The following is a 23,643-nucleotide window of genomic DNA, read 5'->3' as shown; positions in this document are numbered from 1 at the left end:
TTGTGATAGTTCCTATATTTTAAAACATACAAATTGATTCTTCAGTCATTTGGCCTACCTAGTAAAGTAAATCTTCAACACTTGTACACGGAAAGAGTCTTAATTTTTAGGAAAGCCAAGGACCATCTGATACTATCAAAAGATCCAGGGTAAGATACTTAGGTTTGGAATTTAAAGTCAAAATTAGATTACAGTAATGAGTAACAATTACCGCTTAGAATATGCTATTTCATTTATATTGGTTCCTTCTGTTCCACAAAAGAGTTATCTTTCTCTGAGATTAGTTGGCATTATACTATTATTTTATTTGACATATTGTATATCTGTATCATTTCACTTATCCACTGCTGAGGTAAACCTCACCAGTAGATGGCCTACACAAGCAAGCCCACCTGAGCATAGATCTCTGAATCTGAGCACAGCACCTTAGCAAGTTATCATCCTTGACTGGTCTACCCTACAAAAACCATTCCTTATAAGTAACAAGAAATGCCACAACCTTAAAATCTTAGAATAACAGTGAAAGGAGATACTACATTGATGTCTTGCCACGATAGAATCCCAGTTAATTCATCTGGACAAAAGATAAAAATGAAGAAGCAACCAAAGCTGAAGCTAAAACAAAAGCAAAAGTACTGCTAGAACAACTGCCAGAAAGTAGAGCTGAAAGCTTGCAGTAGGTCAGAGTTCACCAAGACCGAAGCTCAGCTGTAGAGTCATTGCTGACCACCCACAAGAATGATTCATTCATTCACTGACTTATCTAACACTAACTAGGCATCAGTGCTGCTCCAGGCACTTTTCTAAGAGGAGCGTTCAGAAGTGAACAACCTAAACAAAGTCCCTCCCTCCACAGAGCTTCCACCTGGAATGAAAAAAAATACACAAAATATATAAATGTAAAGTAATGCTAAGTGCTCTGGAGAAAAAGCAAAGCATGGAATTCTCAAACGACCGTGTTGCACCAAATATCTTGAAAATATACTTTAAAATAACTTCAGTATAATGTTATTAGAGTTATGAAACAAGAAAACAACTTCTGCAAAGATCATTTATATTCATACTTATATAAGAAACTTCTCCAAACTTATTAGTAGCAGGATTAGTGTAAGATCCAACATTTTTGAATTCTAGGCTATGCTTAGATATATGTCTTAGCATTCAGCTTTCATTAGCCATAGGCTACATTTAGGTTTAAGGATTATAGTACTACCTTAAGAAGAGCATTAGAATAAAACTCAGTAAATGAGGATTCTAGTGATTCCAGAGATCATGAGATCATGAGCAAATCTTAATCTCTTTTTGTTGGTTTCCTCCAACTAGCAAATGCGGATAAGCTCTTTCAAATAAATGTAAAGGAGTATCTGAGAAATTCTGTTAAATTTAATTCAACACATCATGTACCAGGTAGGGTGATAAGCATAGAGGTACACCGAGGAAGACAACGAACACTAAATAATTCATTAAAGGTGTTAGAAAGGTGGAGACCTACCTTATTCTAGACGAAAGATAAACCACTCTAAAATTTAAGCAGAGACTTACAGGATGAGTATATGACAGTGCATTTACTAAATAATGTATCTAAACTCTTTGAGTTCCATAGAAAAAAGGCAATGAGTATTTATTTGTATGATAACAATAGTAGGATGTCATATTATTATAACTTTAAAATTTATAATAAGCCTAAAACCCTATATAAAGGATATATAGGAAAATAAACAAAGTTATGTACATCAATATCTTTCCCACTAAATTCTTGAGTGAAATGTGAACTAACCAACTAAGATTAAAACATGTCTAAATCTTACAGGGGTTTTCACAGAATCTGTTACTAGCATTCTCTCTATCTCCTCCTTTGGCTCTCATTTTTTACTTACTCTGCTCTATCAAACAATCACACTAGTTACTAGACAGCACAGTCAAAATAAAGTGGCACCTGAAATTGTTCATTTTTGTACTGAAATCACTGAAAAAAGAGTGAATAGCTGTAAGCAGTTTTCTCTTTAGAAAACCTTCCAGTTGTAAGTGAAAAGATAAAACATTAATTTCTCTATGAACTTTAATTTTTTCATAAAATTTATAAAGCTGATCATACCCTTTAATTTGATTTAAATATCAAATTTCGATGATGAATCTCTCTATATATTACAGTGATAGAACAAAGAAATAAGATTTCTAGGGCTCACAAAAGCTACATCAATTTTCCATTAAAAGCTTCAGAATTTAGTTGATCTCATTTAATATTAACCTAATTAGTGAAAGTAAGGAAATAATAATTCATTAATCTATTATCTATTTTATATAAATTGTGTAATGAAATTCATCCACAGCCATAAGAATACAGGTTATATTATAAATAACTCTGATAATGTGTGAACACACTGAGAAACCCAATTTAACCTGTTAAGTACATATTTGTTCACTAAAATTGCACAAAATCCATTCATCAGAGTGTTCCATCTACATTCATTTCTTACCAGTAGGAAAAATGGTGAGGAGCAGGGAGGAAGGATGAGAGGGGGAAAGGAGAGAGGAAGGAATGAAAGAATTTCTAATATCATATTCCTGCACCAAATTTTAAGCTTTTCAAATACCTAACACAAAATTGGAACCATGTAGTATGTTGTCATACTAAACATACCAATATTGGCTCTTGTCCCCAGTTTCAGTTAAATGCTAACAAATATAATTCTTGCTTTTACCTTTTGATTTTTTACTAAGATCTCCAAAGAGCTATTCCAAAATTATTGTTCTATTAAAAGCCTGGCTCAGTTCTCTTTATCTACCTTATTTGCATTTATGTTTGGGATAAGAATTTCATAATACAAAATTCTCAATGTGCCTCTGATGGTCTTTTGAATTCTCCCCAATCATAACTCACTTTATCTCCAAAATATTAAAAAGGCCAGTTCATCAGCCCAAATGCCACAATATTTTATCTACTCAAAACTAACCTTTTTTTGCAGTAAGGTCACAGTACTCCCATTCCAATATAGGATAAAATAATACACAGCATACTTCTTTAAAGCTTTTACTTTCTACAGAAATAGAAAGCAGAAGAAGGGAAACAATATAAGCACTGTGAAATTCTACGAAGAAGACAGGTGTTTCTTTGTTTTGTGTTGTTTTGCTTTATTTGACATTTAATAAGCTCAGGAAAGTGAAAGATTTCTCCTTTAGGAGATCGTATTAGATGAGTAGCCATAGTGAATCTTTTCCCTGCTGATCCCTAAAAGGAGAACAATTGCCAAGTGTATGCATATAGGCCAAAAAAGTCTATCTCAACATTCAAACTGTTTGAAAGATTAATCATTTTAATAACTACATAAAATTTGCATTCTATTCCTTTAAATCCAATCGTTTTCACTTATTAAAAAAAAGAAAAGAAAAGAAAAACAATTCCCAACCTTCTAATAATACTGAAGTTCCAAGATGCCAAACTCTCCTGCGTAGGAGAGTTTGGAGAATTGCTGGCACACAACCACATAATCCCAGAAGGATTTATAGCCTAGTCTGAGATGCATTAAACAAAGGTGATATTTTTGATGAGGCATACAAACTTACAAAAAAATTATTAAATGCATGGCAAATTAATTAACTAGAAGAGGTTAATAGAGTCAAATCACAATTTCAGGGTAAAATTTCACTTGGCAAAAACATAGTAATCTACCATTTTATTTGAAAATCTCCAATAGGGGAAATTACATATCCTATTATGTTAGCAAGTATAGCAGTCAAAAAATTATTTAAATTCAAAATGCCTTTCTCAGTTACAAGTCATCTATTCCTATCCACCTAGGATACAATGAAGAACAGCTATTAACTATTACATCATCATTAGTATCTCTTTCCTGTTATAACTTTTATAAAGAAGCAGTCAGTTTTTAATCTGAACTGTGCAAGGCCTCTGAGATAGCAGTAAAGATAGCAATAGATTTGAAACTTGGGGGGACTGAGAAACCAAGGGGTTGTCAATCCAAGGTCATGAAGGATTAAAAGAGGAAGGAAGGAAGGAAGGAAGGAAGGAAGGAAGGAAAAGAGGGAGAGAGAAAAGAAAGAGAGAGAGAGGAAAGAAAGAAGAAAGAAAGAAAAGAAAGAAAGAAAGAAAGAAAGAAAGAAAGAAAGAAAGAAAGAAAGAAAGAAAGAAAGAGAGAAAGAAAGAAAGAAAAAGAAAGAAAGAAAGGAGAAAGAAAGAAAGAAAGAATAAAATAGGAAGGCAACCTAGGACTTTCAGTCTTCTGTTCCTACTGCTTAAATAGTCTCACTATCTTTAAAGTTCTTTTCCATTCAGGTAAGACAAAGCCCTATGGGATTCATTCCCCCTTGCGCAAGTTGCTCAGCTGAGCCACACATTTCTATTGGCCCTATTGATTAGGCATCTGCTTCCTCTCTGTGGATGGTTTGCTCTTGTGGAACCGTGTTTAGCAGCTGTTACAGTTCAGATGAGTGTTGACAGGATGAAAATTAAATTAACACCCAATAACATTTTAACACCTGGTCCAACAACTGCAATATCATTGAATTTCACCTTTTCGAAATTGCTTCGGGAGTTAATTCATCCTTACTTTGACTTTGACCTCGGGAGACACTCCTATAATTTTGCTACAAAAGACTCTCCCTTGACTGTTCATTTATAATTTCCATAACTTCCCTCTGATTCACATTCAATGACTGCATGGGCAGTCTCTGGAAAATACTCAGTAGAAATATTCCATTGGAAGATGTGCTACTCTTGAGATTATAACTAAAGAGTGAGCATGAAGAGAAAATGTTAACCAAAGGGGAAGTAACGTTTCACTGTAGCATAAGCCAGGCTGATGGGCAAATAACTATCTACTCTGGGAGAATAAAGTTGGAAAGAATACAGGTTTCACACACACTTGTGACTTCCTAAGTCTTGACTGGCTTGTGGATGTTAGGGATATACAGCATGGTCCTTAAGCTGGTGGACTCTGGAGTCAGATGGCCTCATTTAAAAATTCAATTCTGCTGTTCCTAAACATGTGCATTGCTTGATACTTGAATCCCTAAGTTTAGTTTCCTCAAAAAAGCCAACTAATAATAGTACCTACTTCACAGGGTTGTTTGACAATTACACAATCCATGTAAAACTCTTAAAGTAATAGTATCCTACAGGGTCTGATACATACTAAGTCCTAAGTAAGTCTTATGTACATTATGTCATAAACAACATGAACTGAAGAGGAGTTTTGAGATCATTTAATCCTATCTTCTCATTTTACTGTTAAGTAAACACAAAGAAGTTTGGTAACTTCCTCAAGGATGTATGTCCACAAAGTCAGTGCTGAGAAACAAATCCAGGTTTCCTCATCAGAACTCATTTTCTTTTTAGACAACTGCCAACTCCCTAATAGGCTACTTAGAAAAGATTCTGTGACCACACTCTATAACTCATTCACTTAAACTTCTTCTACCTGTATTTCTTTTCTCTCTGGGAGAAAGACATGGTGCTATTTACTATTTGCCAGGGCTTTTAAGACCCACAGAATATAAAACTGTCATCTTATCTTTGGTGTTTAGAATTCCTATTAGATGCTAGATGTTCTGCCTAAGATAAATATAATACAGTACCTAACATACAGGAAGGCAAGGAAAAACTGTTCCTGCATAACCACTTAATAAATACAGTCTAATAAACAATTGTTAGAAAATGATAATCCATTTAGTGCATTTCCCAAGATCTTCACTTCTTGTTTTTGTTGCCGTCAATTTTATTGCTATTTATTTTTGTAGGGAACAGGGACTAGCAGAAGGGAGAACTGCATCTTTTAATCTGGTTAGTGTTAGTACTTGTTAAGAATTTGGGCAACCGTTTTGTATTTCTACAGATTGATACTCTAGACTATACTGAAATTTTTGGATCAGTCATAAATTATATTTACTCATATATTTTTCCCACCTGCTTTCTCCCCCCACCAGTAGACTTGAGAGCTTTTGTTCTTGTTTTATGATAGATTATTCTCCCCTAGTATTTTCTTTCTTTTGTTTGGTTTGGTTTGGTTTCATTCCATTTGTTTTATTTCTCATCCTGAATATATGGGAGTGATAATATGGACAGAATTTGCAAGACACAATTTGCAGGTAATAATACTTTCACAAAAGTGTACTTTAAAAAATTATTTTATGTTAATTCTTTGGAGTAAAACACCTCAAATCCTATATTGTTAAGTTTGCAAAATTCAATGTAAGTATTAATTTTTCAGAAAATGTTTTTATAAAAGAACATATAATTTCATGATGAAAAGAAGAATGACAGGGGAGAGGGTACGAGGATCTAACTACTCTAATCTGATAGTGTGAGAAAAGTAGCTCTCCAGAAGTGAAAATCAAATGGTGGGAAATACTGAATGTTTTCAGAATGTTATATAAATTGCTTAATTGCCTCATTCTCCTAAATAGTTCCCTTTGTCCCTTTAGGTAAATAAAACCTTTGTTACAGTAACTCCAGAAAGGACCTATCTAATCACCCTGGGGAGAATATATATATAATTTGAAATATGTAAGCATTAAAGATATATAATATGCTTGGCACCACATATATCACTGATTCCTTCTATATTTCCCAGGCAAATGTATAAATATCCTGAGACATGTGTCTTTTCACTAAAAATAATAAGGCTAATAAAAGCAAAAAAAAAAGCATTTCCAGCAACCTGAATATGCACTTACAACAGGAAGAAAGGTTACAAGATTCTCAAATTCTCATAGATATGACAGCAGTTTTTATCAGTTACTTGCAAGACTAATTACTTATTATCTGAAAGTACTCCTACTAAAACTAACATATTCACACCGTGGTCAGTATTAATATTTCAGTGCTGTATGAGGAATGAATTGAAAAGGAAATTTTCATAAACCTGCAAGTTCAACTAAAATATGGTTGAACATTCTTAAAATGTGATGGCGATTTGCTTTTGAATATTTTAATTATTCTGCACGACAAAAAGAAGTGGTAATCTAGGAAAGAAATATTGTTTTTCCAGAGGACAAAAAAGAAAAGAGTAATAGAAATCAGGAAAGGTCCCATCTCTTTCAATACCAATATATGGTGTTTATCAGGTAATATTTCAGAAAATAATAAAATTGGAAGGGTTCTTAATATTTCATTCAATCGACAACCCATGCCTCCTGGAAAGAGACTTAGCAAAAGGAGAAAAACAACTATAGCATCTTGAATCAAACAAAGCAGTTCATTAGCCTCTGGTTTTATTTAGAAATACTCCAGACATGAGAAAATCACATTACTTTAAATGCTTATCATGTCCATAATCGATCTGTCCAATTGCATACAGTGTGATCATTCTGGCAACCAGAGCACTAATACCATTCATCAGGCAGAAAAAAAAAATCATTCATTAAAAATCCATAGAATCACAAACCTATTATTAAGGCTGAGGATCACCTTATAGGAGCACTTCGTTTTACAGATAAAGAGACTATGACTGCAAAAAGTGGTATGTTTTGCACATGATCACACACATGGTCAGACAAAAAAACATGATTCATATGAAGGGATGCTACCTGACAGGCCAACATTCATTTTACCACACCAGACTAGCTGCACAACTCCCTTTATTAGTTATTATCAACACCTAAATGGCAGCATAAACTAACAGGAATCTGGAAACTCTGGGATATTTTCCTCTATTTGCCAAAGAGAATCAAGATCTTACCCACTGGGTCATGAATGAGACAGGAAAATCCATTTGTTCAGATGTTCACCTCCCTGCTCTTGCAGTGCCTTAACCAGCTATAGTATAAGATAGCTTCCCTGTTTACTTAACATTTGGTGGTAATGCAATAAATAAAACATCAATCAGCAAGAGTGTCTGTATCCAAATCAAGAAAATTTTGCAAGTGAATGTTCACAATTACGTATTTGGGGTCAAAATATATTAGCAGAAAAATTACATATGTACAGATTGGGTAAGAATATTAATCAAGATATTATTTCTTGCATATATAATGTACTAACATGTCTTATGTTGATAAGACATGTCCACTACTGAAGCTCTCTAAATCTCTTACTATGGCTGTTCTATAAGAAGAATAAGATATATAACCTCTGTTTTGATATTGCTTTGCCCTTACCTCCATAGACTTTTTGGGTATTTCCCTGATTTCACTTTTAATATAAGTCCCATAAAAAAAATAAACCAACCCACAAATAGTATTTCCATGGAAACTGGAATTCAATTTTCTCTACCAAAGATCACCAAGAAAGCAAAAAAGATCCCATTTTCATCAGCATTTAGGCTAGGAATACCAGCAATACAATGTCATGACCTGGGAACTCTGCAGTGAGAATGTTCTTTAAAGCAGTCTTGACAGACTCACCTAATCAAGATGTCATGTTGCTATGGCACATCATACGCACATCCACATGAAATACAACCTGTAGAAAGGAAAAGCAGTTAAAGACACAGTCACTCTTTGGCTAATGTTTTATTTATTGCATCACCATCAAATGTTAAGTAAACAGTGAAACAGATTTTCTTTTTACTTAGGATCATGAAAGGAAAGTCCTTTATCTAGAGATTATGATTTAAGGTTTTATTTTCAAACTGGGAATAATAAATGTAGTCATACTTGCTTTCAGTGAAAAATCAAGCTTAATATATTTATACAAATACAGCCTTCCTAAGAAAATAGTTATTGAAGCTGAGACTACTAAAAGTTCATAAAATTCAGACTAAAGGAAAACTGCCTTAATTACACACCAAGGATGAGATTCAAGATGAACTGAGTACAGAAATATATATATATATATTTTATATATATAATGTATTGCTAAAATTATATTAAGTATAATAAAATATATATTGCCATCTAATAGAAAACTTTACATATTAAAATCTGAGTTTAGTGATTGCTCTCCAAATATATAATTATTTAAAATATTTCCCACCTAAGCTTCTGATATTTTTGTGCAAAGAATGAGTTATCAAACATTTTGAAGAATAATCACACATTCTGAACAGGCTCACAAATTATGAGTGGTGCAGAAAGATAACAGTCTAATATGAAATATCAAATGTGAATAGTTGAAAATTTTTTTCTTTGTTCTTGTTACATGTTATGGACATCATGTTCATCTCTTTACAGAACTCTGCCTACACCCTAAAATGTAGACCTTTGAAAAAATGAGAAGTGCTTTCTTAAGCGAGCTACAACACAGGGGCAGATCCTAGGGAGGGGGCAAAACTGCCAGGGTTCCATATTAAAGAAACATGTTGATTAATGATGGGCAATACTAGGGAGTCAGTAAGGAAAAGGAGAAGGTTTGCTGAACTAGGGCTACCACAACAAGAAAGAAGCACCTTCTACAATAAAGGTAACTTATTTCTTATTTAAATCACTAAAACAGTAAGCTCAGATAGTTTATCTATTGTAATCAGCTTCTGTTCCTTATCTGAACTCCAAAATCCATTTAATTACAGACACATGCCATAAATGATGATTAGCAACCTTGACTGTACTGAACCTACAATGTGGCTAAACTGCCCAAAACTAGTATTAGAGACGGATAGTATCAACAGTTCAATAGCACAATTTTATGGCTGAAACCGACAGGGATCCAATTCTCAGGGAAAATATTCATAGATTCAGGCATTATTTATATATTATAAATATAATAAGTCAATAAATTTATTGACTCTCTTCCCAAAGCTCTCTAAAAAGTGTATTTCTAACTTGTCCTCCAATATTATCCCATCTCAGGACCTATAAGATTTTGTATTTGAAAATGCTCCTTGAAGTAACTTCCCCCATTTAGATTTAATCAATTACTCCCACCCCTATTCTCTATGAAGATGGAAATTCTATGTCCACCATCTTCAAAACAATTTCTAATTTGTAATCTTTAAAGTCACTGTATTTGTTCAGGTCATCTGAGAAGCAAATACTGAGATAGGAATCAGTCTTTCAAGAGACCTGGAGAAACACCTTCAAAGAATAAAGAGGAGGAAGCAGTAGTCAAAGAAAACCTTCAGACTGCAATGTAGTCCTGACATCTGTGAAAGAAGAGGAGCAAGAAGGAGAATTGGTTGCAATGCAAATCTAAGAAAATGTCAGCCAAAAAGGCAGGGGATTACCAACCCAGATTTGCCCACAAGAAAAATCCAATCTGCCATCCGAATAAGCCAACATTAGTATTCTGGCTGTGCTTAATCACTGACTCAGAAATGTTAGGGAAGCATGGCCCTATTGTAGACATGGTGGTAGATCCAGAGAGATGGCACTGGACATGTCTTTAATTATGCTCCGCACAACAGGAGATCTGAGGTACCTTTCCATGAGCGCCATAGTAGTTTTTGGACTCTTTCTGTATCTTTGAAAGAAGGTCTGAATTTTATCCTATAGTGTTAAGACACTTTGTAAATGTCCAAAAGTGTGTAAGAATATGTATATCAAAATGCCCTCAACTAGAGATAGGGATTCTATCAGTCTCACAGTGACAGGGGAATGAAATTGATACCATGCATAGTGCCTGCTGACAAACACTGTACTTGAATAAATATATCTCTTTGTTCACCTGGGAAATTAAAAGAAAACCCAAGGACCCTATTTCCCCACTTATAAGTGTATATTCATTTTTCTCTTGATTGATGAAACATATATTGTAATGAGTTTTTCAGTTTCTCAGTAAGGTAACATGCTTCTTCAGAATATGTATATCTAAGAATTCCTTCCTATTACTTTTAACTTTTGAATTAAAGGAATGATAGCTTAATTAACCATAGTGCTCCATAAGGTGTGGCTCTTTTGTCTCCCCTCACATAATTCTTAAAGGACCAAGGCAGAACTGCAGTATCTCATGAGTATATAGGGACATGGGGTTCGAGGGTTAAAAGTTCCAAGGCCACTAAGGAACAGCTAGAGAAATGAAATTAACTACATAGAAACTGTGCTGGTTACTTAGACTTGGTTTCGTATACTTCATTTTACTCTCCTCTTGAAGAGATTAGAAGGCAAAAATCACACAACTTCGACTCCCTCAGAAACTAGGTTTCTAGAAGTGAATGAGTCGCATTCACATCATATTTGGGAGGTAGTGGTGGTTAGGAAGCAAGCTCTGACAGACCAAATGTTCTTGCTCCCTTGTCATGAACCATCTGGGTAAAAGGTGGCAGTGGTAGTAGTAGTGGCAGTGGCAATAGCAGGATTTTGTTCTGTCTTTATCATAGCTATAGTGTTGTGATCTTGTAACAAAAAGTCCAATGGCAACCTCCTTAAAATACTTCTGTAAATATCTAGTTTCCTATATAAATACCTAATTCCCTGTACATCCCCAGTTCCCTATAAACACCTAATTCCCTGTAGTAAGTCTCTTTTTGCTTGGTTTCATTTTTCTGAACAAAACTTTAACTGACACAATGATTAGAACAGAGAATGGCATGTTTAATAGGGAAGTAAATGGACTGAAACCATAAGGCAGAGGACTACGGAATGGCCATATCTGCAACAAGATGGAAAGTTAATATAATTTTACTCAGGATCTTCCAAAGAAAGACAACTTAGGTAGTAAATCCTGGGGAAGGGGATTCCTGGTAGGGAATATTGTAATGCTTAAAAACTTACTAGTAGATTTTGATGGGGATAGGATGCCCAAAGTTACCAAAGATCAGTTCCTAGTACTTAATGATAATATATCTTTGTGTTGTAGAGCACTTTGAAGATTGTAAAGTGGAACCATCTGAGCATTTCTTAGCTAGTGCTCTAAACAAATGGAGCTAAAAATTGAGCTAAAATGAGAAATATTATTATCTGTTTTGTAGACAAAGAGACTAGGTTTCAAAGAGATTTTAACAACTGGCAAGCAGCAGAATGTGGATAAAAACAGTTTTTTTGGTTCTCAATATATTTTATCCAATACAATGCAGCCTCTCCACATAATATCCCTCCCACACAACAGTAAAGCTTTTTAAAAAATATGATTTGAACTCACAGATGAACTATTTAGATATTATACAGAAATTAGAAGAAATCTATAAAAACCTATCCACTCAAATAAATAGTAAAAGAATGCACTTATCACTGATCTTTCAGTGTGACAACTAAAATTTTCAACAGCAGGCCTAACAGCAACCTCATTACCTCATTTTCTTTGTCTAATAGCATCCTGAGCATGCATACACACTTTAATTTTTGCCTTCTAAAGACTCTACACATCTTACTCTCTTGGGGTATTGTCATTATCCATTTGTTCCTACTCTAGGCGATTGTACCTCTCCATTCCACACTCATTTAATAGAGATTCAGAATTATTGAAATTTTATATCACTGAGTATCATACAGTATTTCTAGTGGAATTTAAGGGCCAGACAGTAACATGCACATCACAAAGGAAAATGTGTTTTATGAATTATATTAACACGAATGGCGTGTACTTTAAGTTGAGCAACAGAATACGAGCAAAAGACAACAGATGTGTGCAATACATCTTACAGCAGGCTATAGATGGGACAACCAGACCCAATGTTTTTGATTCTACAATTTTAAGTGACCTGCAAACCACATTTATTCAATCCAAAAAGTATTGAAATTTGGTAAAATGTAACTAGAATTAAATCTATATATCATAATTCTATCAAGGGAAATGTGCCAAGGGAGGGATTACTACATTTTATATACAGCATTATTTATAAAATAGTTTTGCTATTATGTAATGAACATCAAGTATGTGCCAGGAACAATACCAGATGCTTCACAGGGGCGCCTGGGTGGCTCAGTTGTTAAGCATCTGCCTTCGGCTCAGGTCATGATCTCAGGGTCCTGGGATGGAGCCCCACATCGGGCTCCTGCTCAGGGGGAAGCCTGCTTCTCCCTCTCCCACTCCCCCTGCTTGTGTTCCCTTTCTCTCTGTCTCTCTCTCTGTCAAATAAATAAGATAAAATCTTTAAAAAAAAAAAAACTAGATGTTCCACATAAATTATATTTATGTTTCACAATAACCTTATATAATATTAAAATTCACATTTGTGGATAGAGAAACATCTCAGAAAGTTTAAAACTCTCCTTAAGAGTACATAATTAATAAGTGGTAGCACAAAATTGAAATTGAATAACTTGGTGCATGTATGATTAAGCCAGACAAGCTCTCTAGGCTCACACTGGCAGAAATTGTCTTACATTAAATTGAACTAGGTCATCTGGTTCATTTTTTAATCTAAAACCCTTAGTAAATACTTTCTGAACTCCTCTTATTTTCAGGCCACCTAGAACAGCTGTGCTTTGAAGAATGAAACTGGGAAATTAGACACAAATTCTAAAATAAAGATGCTGAAATTGGTAGGCAGGTTAAGATAGTGATCATATAGAACACTAACAATGATACAATGAGGACTGTGAAGTAAGCCTTAAGAAACAAACAAATATAATCCTTTGGAAGTCCACAGAATAAATTGTTATATTTTACTAATGAATCAGGAATGACTCTGCAGAAGTGATAGCATATGAGCCAGGCCTACAAGGATGGTTCGAAATTTAAAGTCAGATAATAAGTGTTGGTGAGGATGTGGAGAAAGTATAAGCCTTATACACTGCTGGTGGACATACATAATGGTGCAACTGCTTTGGAGAATAATCAGTTAGTTCTTTGATGGATTAAACACAGAGTTAGCATATGACCCAGAAATTCTACTGCCACATATATACCCAAGAAAAATGAAAACAGACATCCATACAAAAACTGTACACAGTATTTATAGAAATATTACTCATACAAGCCAAAAGATGGAAATAACCCAAATATCAATCAACAAAGACATAAATAAATGTGGTATACCCATACAATGGAATATTACTCTGCTGTAAATAGGACAAAAGTGCTAATACATACAACATAAATGAATCTTGAAAACATTATGCTATATGAAAGAATCCAGTCATAAAAATTCATGTATTACACAATTCCATCCATATGAAAGTCAATAATAAGTAAATCTATAGTGACAGTGGTTGCTTAGGGCTAGGGAGACACATGAGTAGATTAGGGTATGAGAGCTAAGGATATGGGGTTTCTTTTTGAGTGATAAAATAGAGGAAAAATCTTTCCAGACACACACAAAAAAACAGCATAAGCCCAAGAAAAAGAGTTAGCAATTATTTGTTTTTGCCTTCCCCTTTTGCTTTTTGTAAGATGTAGTTTTAACAAGATAGTGATCATATAGAACATTACCCATCCACAAACGGATGTTTTTTTATTGCTTGTATGAATAAGATATAACTATACTTAAAATCAACATAAAATCCTCCCTTATACCTTTCCTTCTGTGCTTAAATTATAGTTACTTTCTTATTGTTAGTTTATTTTGATTTAAGTTGTATGTTCTGGTATGTTAGTTTTATATTACTGTGTAACAAATTTACCATAAATTTAGCAGCTGAAAATAGCATCTATTTATTATCTCACAGTTCTGTATGTCAGAAGTCCAAATAGGCATGGCAGCATTCTCTGCTCAGGGTCTCACAAGGCCATAATCAAGGTATCAGCCAGGCTGGGATTTTATCTGGAGGCTCTAGGGAAGAATCCACTTCTAAGCTAATTCAGGTTACTGGCAGAATTCAGTCCTTTGTTATTGTATGACTGAGGGTCCCATTTCTTTGCTGGCTGTTAGCCAGGAATTACTTTCAGCAACTAGTGGCTATACTTGGGTCCTTGCACATGCTGTCTCCATTTTCAAAGCCAGCAGTACAACAATACATCACATCCTTACTGTGCCTTTAAAATCTCTGACTTTGCTTCAGACACCACTGAGAGAAAACTCTGTTCTTAAATGGTTCATGTGATTAGGTTAGGCCCATCCCCATATTCTCCCTTTTGATTAACTCAAAGTCAGCTGATTAGTAACTTTAATTACATCTGAAAACTTTTTCAGTGTAAGATAACATAAGCAGGGGTATGCTATCTCATCCTATTCACGATCCTAGGGATCAGGGCAGGAAATCTTGAGGGTCCATTTTAGAATTCAATCTATTATACCTGGTTTAAATGAAAAGATTTCTATGGACAAGTAAACAAGTAGTACTGTCTAAGAAATGATAAATAGGTTTCTTTTCTGTGCACAACATCTCCACATGCTTAAGCAGTTTGTGTACATTATAATTTACCAAGAAAGAAATGCTCTGTTTTTCAAATTATATATAATTGGTCATTATATCAATTTAGTTCATCAGGACTAGCACTGGTCATGATTTTTTTATTCAGCATACATTTATATATTGCTTAGCATATGTCAGACAATTTTAACAAAATTAACACACATCTTGAATTTTTACTGATAAAGAAAACAGGCACAGAGAACGTAACCACAGGTGGGACAGTTAGTGAATGGTAGAGCCAGGATATGAACCCAAGCTCTACTTGGGTTTCTGGAATCTAATTAATCAAGATCGGTGCTTTTAGGCTCTATACTAGCACTCTAATTTTTGCTTATATTTCACTGATTTTGAAAAATAACATTCTATGTAATGGTTTCCAAACATAGATTACATTAAAATCTTTTGTTGAGTCAATCTATCACGTTCATCATCAATCCTGAGAAACATGGCTTTAGATTTGCTTCTCTTTAAGATTTATTTATCTATTTGAGAGAGAGAGTAGGAGAGCAAGCGTGAGTGGGGGGCAGAGGGAAAGAATCTCAAGCAGACTCCCACTGACTGTGGAGCCAGAGGCAGGGCTGGATCCCAGAACCCTGAGATCATGACCTGAGTGGAAATCAAGAGTCAGTTGTCCAACTGACTGAGCCACCCAGGCACCCCTAGAAATGCTTCTATCTATAGCATAACAAAATTGTAAATCTTACACAAATATTTGACTTTAAATACATTTCAGTAAATTTAAAACCAAGTCTGTAATATCAGGTGTTGCAAAATATTTTTTTTAAAATCCATTTATATGGGGGCGCCTGGGTGGCTCAGTCAGTTAAGCATCTGCCTTCAGATCAGGTCACGATCCCAGGGTCCTGGGATCCAGCCCTGCATCTGGCTCCCTGCTCAGTGTGGGGTCTGCTTCTCCCTCTCCCTCTGCTGCTCTTCCCTGATTGTGTTCTCTCTCCCTCTCTCAAATAAATAAATAGAATATTTTTAAAAATCCATTTAAATAGTCCCTATTGTTTCAATATTTCATGAAAATAATTCAGATTCAGATAAACTTCAATAATTATTTAGGTTTATAGAACAGACCAGGAATTCACTGAGGTAAAGAAATTCTCACTTCTCAGATTCAGTTATACTCATGAAAACAAGAGTAAAAGGTAAAAAATATATACCATAATATATTAAGCACCACATAGGAGCAATAAACTTAATTACTTAGAGCAATATGGAATAAGTTTAAGATATACATTTCAAGTTAAAAAATAGAAATGGAAAAAATCTAAAGCATTTAAGTGAAGGTAAAGGGCAGGCAGGCATACAGACAAATAAAAATTCCATGTATTATTTTTCCAAAATGCATATATAGCTACAATATAATGGGTACAGATAAGGGTCAAAATATTTAAAATATTAAAGCTCCAATCAATAGTATTTTAAAAATTATAACCACATTGTTGGCCATGGAGCCTTGCCAAGTCCTGGCTCTCTTATGGAAACTATCTACTGGTCTTCACTACTGGGGGAACTCTGGCTATTTCTTGCTGTCCCCACCTTCTCTCCTTTACCTGCATATGCACTGCCATTAATTATTTAATTCATTAACTAAGTGTAAGATCAGCAGTTGTACCACCCTACTTAAATGATGTGTGTGCTGTTTAGAAGGTCATCTGTTTAAAGCATAGGTCATATTATTTTCAACTTGTTATATATGTGATCATTTCTTCTAGAAGTTAAGCATCAACTCTTCAATCAAGAAAGTGATTTTATATGGTAACATGGTTTCTACAAGAAACCAACAGTATTACAGCTTTTGAGGTATCTTTTCATCAAATAAATTCTCATATAATAGATACGCATAGATTTCTGAGGGCTAAAAAATAAAGTTGATATACTCTTTAATATTTGCTTATTTTATTAGGATAAAAACTAAAGTTATTCTTGAGGATTCACATAAATATCTATGTATTTCCAAAGCATTTTTCATTAATAAAGACTCAAGATTGTTTTTCCAGAAATCACTTGTATGAACCTTTTTACATAAATAATTTAGCTAAAATAACCTAATTATAAAAGAGAATTCCTAATCTCAAAAGCAAAGAAATAGCAGTCATGACAACATCTACTATTTTCGTCATTCATTTACTATAATAACAATGAAAAAAAATAACACTTCACATTCTTGCCATGCCAAAATTTGATGAGATCACTATTTTTTTTTGATGGAAGTCATATGAAAAAGTTTTATTAAACTAATAGCAAAGAAAGCTAAAACAGTTGAATATGTCAGCCATAGGGTGACATTGCTCTTGAAATTGTTCCATTTTAGTAGTGAAAGCTAGTTTACGGTATTACTCACTACAGTAGGAAGAAGGTAAAACTTCCTCAGCTTCCACTTCACATCATAAATATGCAAGTTCCTTTCTGATATTTTTATTTAATATTAAGAAATATCTTCCAGATGTTACTTTAAAATGTTACTAGTCCTAAAAAAATTAAAGTTTGAACAATAAACACTTGCTCACACATACTCTGATGATATTAATGGAAAAATATATTAGAATAGTTATAGTCTAAAAGAAGATTCCCCTTTCTATGCAAATAAGATTTATGACAGGTTACCTTGCAAAAACTGTTACCCATTGGTGGCTCTGGACTCTATTATACTTTGATAACTCACTACAATGCTATATTCTTGAGAATATGAGTATATTCTCTCACATAACAAAAAAGTTTATGGATAATTAATTAAGAGAATTGCACTGACTGGGGGGGGGGTCCTTTCACAAAAATATGTATATCAAACCACCACAATATACACTTTTTTTTTAAGATTTATTTATTTGAGAGAGACAGAGTGCATGCATGCAGGGGGAGGGCCAGAGGGAGAGGGAGAGAAGCAGACTCCCCGCTGAGCAGGGAGCCAGACGCAGGGCTGATCTCACAACCCTGATACTATGACCTGAGCCAAAATCAAGAGCCAGACACTCAACTGACTGAGCCACCCAGGGGCCCCAACACTTTTAATATTTTATAATTTTTATGCCATTTATTATATCTCAATAAACCTGAATTTAAAAAAAGGCAGTTGCATTGAGTCCAAAAAACTCTTACGAACAGTATTTCAAAAATAAATATGATTTGATACACCAAGAGATAGATATGTCAGTCTGCTGTCATGCAAGCCCTTGGATTAATATTCATTTTGGTTGATGAGCTCCAAAAACAAATCACATTTTTATCAATATTTTCTTTAATTAACTCTCATACATTTTGTCTGCCTATTCAGATGAATTCTGCACTGCTATCTTATAAATTGACTGAGGAGAAGAACAACTGCTTGAAAGCCAGAGAAACAGGCTTCCTCAAGATAGAATAGACCAAGAAGTCAAAAAGTCATGAACTATTCCAAACATTTTAGCACAGATTCAAATGAAGTTTCAGTTAAGCAAGATAAGTTCTAGAGATCTACCTTATGACATTATAACTGTATTGTACCTAAAAAATATAAAAGCATCAATCTCATGTAAAAATATTCTTACTATAATGAAATAAAATTAAAAATAAAAAATACTGAGATTCAGTCAATGCTTTTTTTGTGCATACCTCCAGCATTATTTACAGACAAATTTCTCTAAAGACTAATTTATTTCACCTTTTATTTTTTTTTCTCTTTGCCATTTGCTCTTTATTCCCTTTGAATTCTTGCCACAGCATTTAAACTGCTCTGAAGTTTAACAATAACTTACCCATCAACTCAAATATATTTTTTTCTTTATCCTCATCCATGACCTTATTTTTTTAATTTTTATTTTATTATGTTATGTTAATCACCATACAATACATCATTAGTTTTTGATGTGGTGATCTACAGTCCATTGTTTTCATATAACACCCAGTGCTCCATGCAGTACATGCCCTCCTTAATACCCATCACCGGGCTAACCCATCCCCCCCACCCCCTCCCCTCGAAAACCCTGTTTGTTTCTCGGAGTCCATAGTCTCTTGTGGTTCGTCTCTCCCTCCGATGTTCCCCCCTTCATTTTTCCCTTCCTTCTCCTAATGTCCTCCATGCTCTTCCTTATGTTCCACAAATAAGTGAAACCATATGATAATTGACTTTCTCTGCTTGACTTATTTCACTTAGCATAATCTCCTCCAGTCCCATCCATGTTGATGTAAAAGTTGCGTATTCATCCTTTCTGATGGCTGAGTAATATTCCATTGTATATATGGACCATTTCTTCTTTATCCAATCATCTGTTGAAGGGCATCTCAGCTCTTTCCACAGTTTGGCTATTGCGGACATTGCTGCTATGAACGTTGTCGTGCATATGGCCCTTCTTTTCACTACATCTATGTCTTTGAGGTAAATACCCAGTAGTGCAATTGCTGGGTCATAGGGTAGCTCTATTTTTAATTTTTTGAGGAACCTCCACACTGTTTTCCAAAGTGGCTGTACCAACTTGCATTCCCACCAAAAGTGTAAGAGGGTTCCCCTTTCTCCACAACCCCTCCAACATTTGTTGTTTCTTTCCCTGTCCATTTTTGCCATTCTAACTGGTGTAAGGTGGTATTCTCAATGTGGTTTTGATTTGAATTTCCCTGATGGCTAATGATGATGATCATTTTTTCATGTGTCTGTTAGCCATTTGAATGTCTTCTCCATGACCTTTACGCTCCACTGGAGACTCTGATTATCACTGCCTGACCATGCCCATTTCTGATTTCCCTCTGACCTTCTACAACTATTTCTTCTCCTGTCTTCCTTACTGGCTCTTTTTCCCTAATCTACCTTCCAAAATGGTGTCCTCATCCCTTCTCCTCATCCTTTCCTCTTTTATTACTTTTTTTCTTTTCTCTTAGCTATTCCTCACTATACTTCATGACTTTCAAGATTACTTCTGTGGTCCACCAGCAAGTCTACATCTACTACTTTATTTCTTTTTCTTATTTTTCTTTCTTATTTTTTCCTTCTTTTCTTCTTTCTTTCTGTCTTTTTTTTTTTTAAATTCAGTAAGCTCTATGCCCAACATGGGACTTGAACTCATGGCCCTGAGATCAAGAGTCACATGTTCTACCAACTGAGCCAGCCAGGTGCCCCTACTTATCATTTCTTCATCCTCATTTGTAGCTACCTATTTGCTTAATCTACTTTGAGGCCGTTACAAAATCTCAAAGGCCAGATTCACAAAGCTGAACTTCTCAGGTTCCTAGTTAAAATGACTTCTCCTATTACATTTCCCCTTTCAGCTTGACTATTTTCCCCAATGACCCACACTTGAAACTTCTGAGTGTCATTTTTTAGTTCATACATCTTGCTTTCTACCCATTTTGTTTTCTATCCATTTTGTTTTTACTTTGGAACATATAACTTAAACACATTAATCTTCTCTTAATTTCCAAGATCTCAAAGTAGATATAAAACTCTCAAATGGAACCATGGTTGTTACCGCCAGGAGAAATATACAATCATGAAAAAATGGAAATAGTTTAGGGTTAAAGATAGCTTCATAATATGACAACTTTTGTCAGGCTGCATCTAATTTGAAAGCTCTAGCCCCCACAATACATTCATTTAGGTCAATCATTCAATTAGCAATTATGTTTTGAGTACTCCCTATGTGTCAAGTCCTATTTTAGGCAATAGATACATGGTAATGAACAAAATAGATAACCTACCTGCATTAATGACATTTATATTTTAGGGGTAGTGGAGGAGTAGACAAAATATAAATAAGGTAGAGGTTACCTATAAAACCCTATGTGACACCATAGTACAACACAGATATGAAATAGATGAGGTGCACAATAATCTAGGAAAAAAACAACTGTCAGTAATAGCAGGTGTCGTGTAGGCCACACATTGAATGATACCAACACTTCTTTTATTATAGCACTACGCAGCTATAAAAACAGAGCCTGTACCTTTAAGTGCAAGCTTTGTGCAATTAAAGAATGAAAGACTAGTAGTTCTCAGATATTAGTATAAGCCTTGATATGAAAAAGTTACTGTCTGCTGATACAAAATTATGGCCTGGTGCAAGGCCACATTCAACTAGAATAACTTTTCCTTTTTGCCTTTAGTCACACCTGATTAATAATTCCCCCAATTCCTTAGTAAGTGTATTAGTTAGAATTCTCTAGACAGAACCAATAGGGTGTGTGTGTGTGTGTGTGCACACACGCATGTGTGCATGGGGAAGGAGAGAGAGAGAAAGAGAGACTAACTTATTATAAGGGATTTGTTCATACAGTTATGAAGGCTGATAAGTCCCAAGATTTGCAGTTGGGAAACGAGATGAATGAGAGCTGATGGCATTGAGCTCCAGTTCAAGTCTGAAGGCCTGAGAAAATAATGTCATAGCTCAAAGATGGTCAGACAGAGCGAGTTCCCCCTTACTTGTAGGAGGGTCAGACTTTGGTTCTGTTCTGTCTTCAACTGACTGGATGAGGCCCACCCACATTAGGGAGAGCAATCTGCTTTACTCAACCTACCAATTCAAATGTTAATCTCACCCAGAAACCAAGCAGAATAAAGCTTGAGCAAATGTCTGGGCACCTCATGATCCAGTCAAGTTGACACATAAATTTAACCATCACAGTGACAAAGTATGAGTGAAACACACACACACACATTTTCTTATACATCATCTCATTTAATCTCTAACTCATTTCTCTGAAACCAAACCCAACACCTTTCAATCTAATCACACTATGCTGCTAGATTGCTCTTCCTAAAGCACCCTCTCATCATGTCATTCTGTGCAAAGACCTGCCACAGTTCTCTACTCACTGCAGTATACTGTCTATGTTATCTACATAACCTACTGCTAAACTTTGATATATGCTACTAACAAAGTGAAATACTTGCTGTTTCTCATTCATATATTGCTCATCCTATCCCCCCCCCCCATTTTACACACTCCAAATGCCTCCAATTCTCAGGACTCAATTGTAATGTTATTTCATTCATGAGTTTTACCTACTCAAACTAATCTCTTTATTTTATATAAAACAATGTCTCTGTATTTTGCACATGAAGCACTCTCTCCTTGAATTGACCTCCTAATTTTGGATTTTCCAAGGTTCAATCTATGATCACCTCCTCTTCATTGTCTGCACTCACTTCTTTTGTGAGTCATCCAATCTCATAGCTTAAAATACCACTTCTTTGCCAAGGACTCAGAAATTGACTTACCCTACCCAGTCTTCTTTTCAGTGTCCCAGACCTATGTAATCAACTTGATAATTCCACCAGGAAGTTTAACAGACTTTTCAAACATGACATGTCCAAAACTGTACTCCTGATCTTCCATCCAAAATTGCTCTTCCCTATCTCAGAGGGTAAAAACACCATCCTTGCAGTTGCTCACACCAAAAACTTGGAACAGTCTTTTACATATCTCTCTTTCTCTTGCAAACCCTGTCCAATGCATCAGAAAATCCTTTGGCTCTGCCTTTAGACTTTATCCAGAATCAAACTAATTCCCAGGAATTTGATTACTGTCACCTGGTCTTATCCACCATTATTTCCTTGTGTGGATTTTTGTAATATCTTCCTGATTAATAAGCTTTTTAAATTTTTTTTATTATTCATGATACAATAGGCAATAGTCTGCAAAGATCTACATTAACCATTATTTCCATTACCTCTCTAACCTCATCAGTTACTCTTTTATCCATTGTTCATTCTATATAAGCCTCACTTGTCTCTTTGCTATTCCTCACATACACCAGACATACTCCACTCTGGGGCATTTTCAGTGACTGTTTATCTGTCTAGAATGTCCTTCATCAAGATACTCTTATGACCAACTTCCTCACCTCTATCAAGTCTTTACATAAATACCACCTTCTCCATAAAGCCTACTCTGACCATCCTATTTGAAATTACAACTCTCCCACCCCACACTCTTGATTACCTCTACCTCTTCTATTTTTTTACTCATGGTGTTTATCACCTTCTAATATGCTATTTAATTTATTTACACAATGTTTATTTTTCCATCTCTCCTTACAGGGATGCAAGATCTATAATAGCATGTATTTTAATATGTTTGGTCACAAATATATCTCAAGTGCCTAAATCAATGTTGAATGAATCATTCTTCCCTCTTTTAAGCTATTTTACATATTACACACTATAGTGAAGTTATTTGTGTATATCTTATTTCCTTTCTCAGTTTGTGGTCTCCATTAGGAAAAGATCAGTGTCTCATTTACCTTTGTTAAACACATCTCCATCGATAATGTTCAGCATTTTGGTTTGCATGTAAGTCTTAGTACTATTTTGGAACAAAGAGTACAAACTAAAACAAGTTAATTTTCTTAAATGAGGCAAATTAATTTTTAGTATATGAATGTTTCACTGAAATGAAAGTTATCAGATACTTTCTTCTCCACACTTAAGAAATAACTAAAACTAGAGACTGGAGAGCCATTGGAAAGACAGAGGGTCCCCTGTCTATCTCTGTGGGACCAGGTGGTTGTTTATCTCTGGTTCTCTGCACATTCACTACATTT

At 34.8% G+C, this 23,643-nt stretch overlaps 1 long non-coding RNA gene across 3 annotated transcripts in view; it reads right to left on the bottom strand.

The window, feature by feature from the left end:
- Window positions 1-23,643, bottom strand: part of LOC112821801 (uncharacterized) — a 353,780-nt gene that overhangs the window by 138,319 nt on the left and 191,818 nt on the right. For all 3 annotated transcript variants that reach the window (XR_012378853.1, XR_012378854.1, XR_012378855.1), the window contains exon 7: window positions 8,359-8,416. This is a non-coding gene — a long non-coding RNA (uncharacterized lncRNA). The remainder of the gene's footprint in view (window positions 1-8,358; window positions 8,417-23,643) is intronic.

This window comes from Callorhinus ursinus, unplaced genomic scaffold, assembly GCF_003265705.2.
Source record: "Callorhinus ursinus isolate GAN/ISIS: 27379988/994484 unplaced genomic scaffold, GSC_fseal_2.0 scaffold8, whole genome shotgun sequence".
NCBI lineage: Eukaryota > Metazoa > Chordata > Mammalia > Carnivora > Otariidae > Callorhinus > Callorhinus ursinus.
Note: the sequence above shows the minus strand (reverse complement) of the source record. Positions and strands in the feature narration are given on the sequence as shown.